Source organism: Takifugu flavidus, chromosome 4, assembly GCF_003711565.1.
Source record: "Takifugu flavidus isolate HTHZ2018 chromosome 4, ASM371156v2, whole genome shotgun sequence".
Taxonomy (NCBI): Eukaryota; Metazoa; Chordata; class Actinopteri; order Tetraodontiformes; family Tetraodontidae; genus Takifugu; species Takifugu flavidus.
In genome coordinates, this window is record NC_079523.1 from 1,832,604 (window position 1) to 1,840,065 (window position 7,462).

General features: G+C 51.6%; 1 long non-coding RNA gene across 1 annotated transcript; it reads right to left on the reverse strand.

The window, feature by feature from the left end:
• Positions 1–208: 208 nt before the first annotated feature.
• On the reverse strand, positions 209–2,924 carry LOC130524332 (uncharacterized). Its single transcript, XR_008950104.1, has 2 exons — positions 2,448–2,924; positions 209–688 (listed from the first exon to the last, which is right to left on the reverse strand). It is a non-coding gene; the product is annotated as an uncharacterized LOC130524332 (long non-coding RNA).
• Positions 2,925–7,462: the final 4,538 nt, after the last annotated feature.

A 7,462-nucleotide genomic window follows, 5' to 3' on the forward strand; every position in this document is an offset into this window, starting at 1 on the left:
GACAGAATTGGAAAAGAAAAACCCGAACCCTTGGCTTTGGAGAGTCTAAATGCTGATTCAACCTTACATGAAAAAAAGGATGATTACACTGTTCTTTCTTTCTGACCCATGTTTTTTTTTTTTTACTGACATTCTAACCACTGACCCCAGCTTCAACTTTGAAATAAACAACTGCTACCTCAGGAAAGAGAACGAGCTTTAAGAGGACTGTCTTGTGAAAAGTGAATTTAATGGAAAAACAAACATCTTGTAAAGGACAAGCGCGTCCAGGACGAGTCGGCCGCTTCCGTCAACCTTCAGCCGCCTCCCCGAGAAGCTAGCATGAGAGCAGAGGTCGGACAGGGGGGAGACAGCTAAATTAGACCCTGCAGATAGCGGTGAAGGGACTTTCCTCTCAGAATCAGCAGGGAAACGAGGAGTCAGGGAATCAGATGGAGCAGATTAGTGGTCCAGAAGCCAGTGCGGCCGGGAAAAAATGTGCCTCTGATGCTAATGAGTCTAGCAGGACATCGCTGCAGCGCGGCGGCGGCGTCCTCCTGATGCTGCAGCAGAGGTGTCGGCTGAGGGAGGCAGGAACCGACGGCAGATCCTCCGGGAGGTGCGTTGTCTCAAGCTCAAAGACGACTTTGTTCATCACTGGGGCTCAGACAGCGTGAGACTGACAACATCCAGACGCTGTTTACAGCATCTTCAAATCGGGGGGGAGGCAGAGAGGAACACAATGTAAAGCAAAGCTCATCAGCAGCGTGTTGTGACTCTGACAGCACTTGTTCTTTTCTCTCCTGGAAAGCTGTTGGAATAAACAAGGCCTGACCTGAAAGCCCCCCCACCCCCCACCCCCCACCTCTCCCTTCCCCCGCCATCGCAGGCATCACGTCAAAACCCAGCCCACAAACCACCAAATTCCAGACCTAATATTCCCTCTGCCGGACCGTTGGATGAGGGCGTGCTGTAAGTGAAAAATCAGCGAGATGTTGGGAGTCCGAGACAAGCAGGCACCAGATAATTGAACGCCACGTGTCAATTAAACTTCTAAGTTATGGCGGTGGATGTTGGCAGCTGGGCGCAAAACTTTTGAACATAAAAACGAACAGCTGGACGGGTTGGGTTTTTTTTTTGTCATTTTTTTATTCTCGGTAATTTGGGCTCCCTGCACGAGTCCCACCCTCCTGTTGTTATTTACAAGGTGCTGTCAAAGTAACAACAAGTACTGTGGCAGCCAGCAGGAAAGTGCAAGCCCATAATTGGCAAACCGCTGGAAGAGGAAACGTAATCATACACAGAATACAAATTATGAGCCAATAAACATTAGGTAACAGCACGCACGAATAAAAGCGCTCTGAAAGCGGAAGGATTAGCACAATTACACTCATTACGCAACATCCATCCCTCTGACCCGAGACCGGGCTCCGAAGCCGAGGGAACAGGAAGGCGGGATCCATAAAAGTGGAGGAGGGAAAGAGGGAGGACTGCGAGGAATGCTGGAATCTGTAAATGCACACATCCAGCTCGAAAAGCACAAAAGCACGACGTGTCTGAACAGTAGCCGAGTCACAAGTGGACCTGGAGGGACGCTCTCGGGCCGTGTCGCTGCCACAAAAGCGTCGGAGAAAAGGACCAGATGAATGCAGAGGGAAAGCTTCACAGAGCTAGCTTAGCTTCACAGAGCTAGCTTAGCTTCACAGAGCTAGCTTAGCTTCTGCCGGGCGAATGGAAAATGTCAATTCAGATGGTGACGAGTCTGTAGATGTGTGGTGACAAGAAGGTGATGAGGTGGATTAAACTGGTGACGGAGGTGGCGGTAATGAGGACGTGGCCATTACCAGCACTGATGGGTGTAATGACCACGATAATGATGATAACAACTATTAGCACAATTAGTGGAAGGGGGAAGAACACGCAGACAAAGAAATCAGTGTTTTCGCCTGACCTCTTCTCGTTAACTCCGCATTAGGGAAAAGTCGGGTCAGGACGTTTGTTTTAAAGAAAAAAAGCTCACGAAGAATGATAAGAAGCAGCTCAGTGACAGAGCGGGAGCGCACGGCCGCGCAGAGGACAACCCCGGACCTCGCCGACGGTGTCGCCAAATCCCCGGAACGCGAGTCGTCCATCGTTCCGTGCTTTGACCCGCTGTCGGACCGAGGTATTTAGGCTGGTGCACATCCTTCAGAAGTTCAAGGAGAGAAAAAGTGAAAGGAAGCCTGAACACATGACCCTCTTAAAGGATACGCCTCAACTGGCCTTTTGTGTTGGCCTCGCTTGAAAGACACCAGGTGCAGAACCAGAAATTCTTCGGGGGGGGGGCTCCATCAGAGTTTAGAGGCTCTGACATGGATCACATCATATCAGACATCTGGAAAAGCCTTCAAAGGACAGAATTGCAGGGAGAGAGAGAGCGAGCGAGAGTGTGTGTGTGTGTGTGTGTGAGAGAGGCTTAAAAAACAAACCTTTTATTACAACTCGAGCAATTCCGGTGCTGCACAACACAGACGCGCCTGCAGCCAGTGCGTGTGGCTCCGTGTCGGCGTGGGTGCTAACCTAACGCGGGCTGACCGCCACCGGGACGAGCTTCCAGAGTTCGGCTCAATGATGGACGAGGAAAGACCTCAGCTCTCACGGAAATGTTGAGAGGAGGCAGAAATGATGAGGAACTTCGGATCACATGCTCCAGTTAGAGGGGCACCGCGGTCGTTAGCGCCTCTCCTAACAACCGCGCCTCTTAAATGTCAGTCCAGCGTTGCCGCGGCAACGGCAACCGGACGCACTGAAAGGGCGCGCGTGCTCGCACGCACGGGGAGGCGGGCTGTAATAGGCGACGATTCTGGGTCAACACCTGGTAATCCACACACCGTTGACGGGGAGGGTCCTGACATTTCCCAGAATGCCAAACAACATTCCTGCAATACGGAGGTCGGCTAAATGTCTGAGAGGAGCAGCTGGAACAGGGAAAAACACCAGAGACAGAGCGCGCACAACATTTATACTTTAATTAAACAAAGATTTTCATTTGCATGGATCTTTTAATTAGTCGATTATTGACCGTCTCCAGTTTGGCAGTGCCGATCATTAATAATGTAACAGGAGTTTACAGGTGACCTTTGTGGATGTGGAGCTCCTCTAGAGCACAAACCACTTCCTCCCATAACAAACCACTTCCTCCCCTAACAAACCACTTCCTCCCATAATAACTCACCTTTAGACTGAATCTCAATGGACTAACAACAATAAGATTCACCATTCAGCGGGCTGCGTTTACGATGGTGGCGCGTAATGAGGGTACGTGAGTTTGTGTAGGTAGTTATGAGCCATAAATCCTCATCAGTCAGCCTCTGTGTTACAGCTTAATAAGCTCATTAATAAAGACATGCAGAGGTAATAACCACATCAGTAATGCTGCATGTTCAGACTGATGGATGGATCATTATCAGCTCCTCGCAACACGGAGGATCAAAGATCGAAGGCTTGGTTTTGTTCTGGCGTGAAGATTTTGGGATGAAAATAATCAAACAAGCAGCAGCCTCAGAGCTGGGGGTGGGGGGGGTGGGGGGTGGGGGCTGCTGGGCATCTGCTGTTATTCCCACTCCAGTCCCAGTTGTGTGGTCTGCCAGGCAGGTGAGGCCAGGCCAGACGTGCTGGGGGCCGCAGCAGACTGGTGGTCTGCCTGGAAACACACTAACGCCCCCTGCTGCCTGTCCCATCTCACCCCGTCCTGCCCCCCCCCCCCAACCCCCCCCCCACGCTCTAAACATGACAGCAGAAGATGCAGAAGATGACAGACCCACCCCACTGACCCCTACCGTCTCTCTCCACACAACACACACACACACAACACACACAACACAAACACACACACACACACACCAAACACACACACACACACACACACACACACGGAGCTGTACATTCCTCACAGTTTCAGTAAAAACCTGGAGCCACATCTGGTTCTGCTTTGCGGAGCTCTCCTCCTTTGTTCAATTGAGTCTTAAAAATACAGTTGGAGTAATAAAAGGGGGGAGTTGTGCTGCTTATTTGTACACTCCATTATGAAATTACGGGGGTTGTAATTTGTTACTTCCATAACTGCATTGGAAGTAATTCATCTGCTGCCTCGGGGGCAGCGAGACAAACAATCCTGAGAGAAGCAGAAGCACCAAACATCTCCTGGATCTGGATGCTGACACTTTAGCTCTGGGAATATTTGAGCAGCACTGCTGGAACTGGTTAGGCTGGTGGCATGCTGGGGGGAGGGAGGAAGAGGGGGAGAGAGAGAGAGGAGGGGGGGAGAACGAGAGAGAGGGGGAAAGAGAGGGGGGAGAGAGGGAGAGAGGAGGGAAGGAGAAGGGAGGGGAGAGAGGGGGGGAGGGAGGAGACGAGGGGAGTAAGAGGAGCAAGAGAGAGGCGAAAAGAGAGAAGAGGGGACGGATCAGAGAGGGGGAGAGGAGAGAGGGAGGAGGAGGGAGGAGAAGGGGAGGGAAAGAGAGAAAGAGGGGGGCGAGGGGGACGAGAGAGGGAGGAAAGAGAAGAAAGAGGGGGGAAAGGAGGAGGAGAGAGGGAGGAGAGGAGAGAGGGAGAGCAGGGAGGGAAGGGAAAGAAGAAAGAGAGCAAGAGGGGGGAGGAGGAGGGGAGAGAGGGAGAAAGGGGGGAGAGAGGGAGGGGGGAGTGAGGGAGGGGAGAGAGGGAGGGCGGAGAGAGAGAGAGGGGAGGAAGAGAGAGGAGCAAGAGGGGGAGAGGAGAGAGAGGGGGAGGAGAGGGAAAAAGAGAGGGAGTGAAAGAGAAAAGAGGGGGAGGAGAGAGGGGGGAGAGAGAGAGGGAGAGAGGGAGGGGAGGAGAGAGGGGGTGAGAGAGAGAGAGCGAGAGCCAAAAGGGGGGACGAGAGAGGGGAGGGGAGGGAAAGAGAGAAAGCGGGGGAGAGGGAGAGAGAGGGAGGGGAGAGGAGGGAGGAGGAGAGAGAGGGAAGGAGAGAGGGAGAGAGGGAGGGGAGAGAGGAGGGAGGGGGAAAGAGAGAGAGAGAGAGAGATGAGAGCAAGGAGGGAGGGGGGAAGGGGGAGAGGGGGGAGAGAGAGGGGGAAAGAGAGTGGGGGAGAGAGAAGGGGGAGAGGGGAGAGGAGAGATAGAGAGCGAGGGAGAGAGCGAGGTAGAGAGAGCAAGAGGGAGGGGGGATTTTGGGGAGAGAGGGAGGGGGAGGGAGAACGTACCATTGACAGGGAGCCACTGGAGGGCAGTGAAAGTACTAAATGTGGCACTCGGGAGCTTCACACTCCAGTTGTGCACGTGAGAGAAAGGTCACGCATGGCTGGTGAGGAAACAGGAGCAGAGCTTTCAGCCATGTTTCCTCTTCACCTGCTGTCAGGAAAAGGAGGCGCGTGCACAACATTTGGAGACAACTGCGCTACGTTTTAGCCAGATTGGTGCCGAGCTCCGGTTCTCCGGTCCTGAACTGACGACATGTGATCGGCGGCCGTTCCACCAGAACCTTCACTTCCTGCTAACACAAGACTGAATCAGCACATTCTGAGACGCAGGGCTGGGCTCCGTCCGTGCACGTTCCCCCTCCACCTGTGTGGGTCTTCACCACAACACCTCATCGACCGCCCCCAACCGAGCAATAACGAGTTCTCCGCGGACAAATGGACGGACGAGGAGTCTGTCCTGCGTCCTCCCTGTAGAATAACAGAGCACTAACAAAGGTCTTCAGCCCAACCGTGATTGGTACCGGCCCGTTTTGTGCTGAAATAGAACATCTTTCCAAAAGTGCTCCGAGTGCCAGATCACATTCCACACAGCTGAATACTCCACCTCCCGGGAGGACAAAGGTAGCACCTTTGTATTAAAAATTCAAGGCCGTTGAGGTGAAATTGCATTTGGAGTTGTGGTGCGGAGCAGCATGAGAGCCGTGGGCCGCGGGGCGGAGCAGCATGAGAGCCGTGGGCCGCGGGGCGGAGCGGCATGAGAGCCGTGGGCCGCGGGGCGGAGCGGACTCCCGTTTGAAAGCTCTCCGGTTGAAGCTTGAGCCCGTTCTTGTCTCTGATGCTTCAAAAGGACGAGCACCTTTTTAGTGCACATCACAGCCCGCCGCTCAGCCGCATACAGGAAAATAGGTTTTGCATCATTTCCTTATTTTCTAACAGCAGGCGGCACATTATGAAAACGTGATAAATACTGAAATTAGCCCTCGGATTTAATTACAGACATGTACTGAAGAAGGAGGTTTAATTTGAAGTGGAAAAGCTGAGGAGCAAATGAGCGTCTGTAGCTGAAACTGACTGCTGAAGATCAGAGTTGGACCGGAACACAAAGAGCCGGTCATCTGAATACTGGGAATAAAACCGGTCGTAGCTTGAACACGAGAAAAAAAAAAAAGATTAGAGATTAAATTCAGAGACAGGAGTAAAGGGCAGACTGGATTAGCAAAAACAACCTGGCAAAAAGTAAGAAGGAGCCCAGAGGAAGACGAGCTGAATGAGGAAGAGGAGCGCAGGATGCCAGGAAACCAGCTTCTCTGCCTCTGAAGACACTGCTGGCAGCTAGCTCTTCTGCTGCCACACATCTTTGGAGCCTACAGATGGTGCATGATCCACCCTTAAAAGATGATTTCAAAAGACCACATTCTCTTTTTCTACCCTTATCTATAGTTTCTAACATCGGCGCCTGTATGATGTCCATAAATATGTTTAAACTGGCAGCGAGAGACCTGCGGCGCATTATACACGCTTCTCCTTCTCTGTGTGCCGTCTTTGAAATGCCACGTTTCATCCGCGGTGGCCCCTCGAGAATATGGGTTTGGAACTGACAGGAAGAAGAAAACAAACAGTTGAGCTCCTCTAAACACTCACGTAATGAAGATCTCTTTCACCGTGTTTAGACCCACCGCTCCGAGCCGGGGACAGGAGTGGTGGAGGACCGTATGGGAGGGCCCGGTTCTGGCAGGACCGCAGGCTTCTCAAGTATCTGACATTAGACCCTCAGACACACACATCAAATATAAGTGAGCAGTAGGTGCTATACTTTTAAATAAAAACACCACCATGTTATGCTAATCTATGATATGTTAATCTATGCTATACTATTTATATGCTATGCTAATCAATTTCATGGAGCCTGCTCTGATCTGGTGACTCATGCACAGGCTAGCAAACACCTTTTCATGGCTCTTTTCCCAAAATTGTATATTTTTAGGTGCTTTTTTCCATATGTACACTGACTTTAAGATATAAAAAACTTCATTTGCCTATCAAATGTGTTTATAACGAGAAGCGCAAAGCTAATACAGGGTTCTACCGTCACACCCCAGTGAAAATATTAAACTCTATATTGAAGTCACATGCCAGGCAGGAGTAAATAAACTGGGTCTGCCGTGTGAAAGCCGTCTTTCTGAGCGTGCCGCTGCGCAGGGCATCAGGAGCATAATATGAGTCCTTCGCCTTCATGCGGTGAAGCCCCAACACAGAAATGTAGGTCAGGT